Source organism: Austrofundulus limnaeus, unplaced genomic scaffold (genome assembly GCF_001266775.1).
Source record: "Austrofundulus limnaeus strain Quisiro unplaced genomic scaffold, Austrofundulus_limnaeus-1.0 Scaffold10, whole genome shotgun sequence".
Lineage (NCBI taxonomy): Eukaryota > Metazoa > Chordata > Actinopteri > Cyprinodontiformes > Rivulidae > Austrofundulus > Austrofundulus limnaeus.
This window is the reverse complement of record NW_013952412.1, coordinates 3416191-3417494: the sequence shown is the minus strand read 5'-3', so window position 1 is coordinate 3417494 and position 1304 is coordinate 3416191. Positions and strand designations below refer to the sequence as shown.

At 35.9% G+C, this 1304-nt stretch overlaps 1 protein-coding gene across 1 annotated transcript in view; it reads right to left on the bottom strand.

Annotated features, from left to right (window-relative positions):
- The window catches only part of LOC106513169 (CUB and sushi domain-containing protein 1), a gene marked incomplete in the record, with an annotated part of 415244 nt that overhangs the window by 151043 nt on the left and 262897 nt on the right, over positions 1–1304 (bottom strand).

Sequence of the window (1304 nt, the reverse complement as noted above, 5' to 3'; positions counted from 1 at the left end):
TATATATACAAACAGTATGTATATGCTTTGTAAGTGTTCAGTTATTAACATCTCCTAGTTGGAACAAATTCATAATTTCTGCACAAAAGAATTTTATTTTCCAGCCAGCTCCAACTTTACCTTACGTTAATTCAGCTGGCCCAAAGTTATTCACACATGCCTATGTAACGGTGCAAACATAGTCATCATGCACAGATTTAACCCAGAAATCAAACCACATTTCTTAGTTTGCGGTGTACTATTTATCTTCTTAAAATCATTGTTCTGCATTTTCCCCCCAATTTAAAAAAAAAAACAGCACAAATGACAACCACAATCCAACCCTCGTCCATCTCATTTTATTTAGATATTGCATCGGTTTTTGGAGCACCCAGGAGCACCTGCGGCATGCCTAATATGTAATGGAAATGCAAATTAGACCAGACAATATAACAAAAGCCTGTTCAGAGCAGTTGTGTCTTAATGGGACTCTGTGGATGAATAATATTGGACAGAAAGACACAAAAATTTGAAATAAAGAGATTGTTGAGAAGACAGCACTGAAATAAAATAAAACCTGAATATCCTACAGGGCTTTAAATATGACCTCGAGAAAGAAATTTCCAACCTTACTGAGCTTTGCTTTTTCATTCTGACAGACTTTTTTTCATCTATCTCCCCTGTTTCCTTCCACTCTCTTCCTTTTTTTCTGTTTTTATTCTCACTGTGCTCTGTCTGCCTTTTTTCCTCCCACGCATTAGTTGCAATTTACAGGGATGCCGAAGTTTTGCGCATCCTAGCATAAAAGATGGATGAATGATTTGCTGCATTTGTGTGACTGCATTTTGTGTGTGCTCTGGGGTTTGTGAGTGTACCGACAACCGTGTGCATGTTTGTGTGAGATATGATGCAAACAGAACAAGCTGTCTTCTTGCTCGACTGTGTTTTTGATGTTCTGTCCAAAAATCATCACAAAAACATTCTAACACACTCTCTCTTTCACAGTCTCTCATTCTGCTTCCTCTCACCCATGTTCAAATGGCATTCATTGGCATCAAACACAAGGTTTATGTTGCAGAAACAAATACAACTCATGCAAACAACATGAGATTGATACGAAAAAAAAATAAAAGAACAGATGACAAATATGACTTTTGGACTGATGTCAAAAATCCTAACTCAGCCTTAATCTCACATTTGCACTTAAAAGACTATTCATCATTTTAACATGCTTATGATGCATAATATTTCCATATCATCTAAGTCTGTTCAGCAAATGTTTCATCTCTAAAAGTAAACTTTTTTTTTAGGATTCTTATATTATA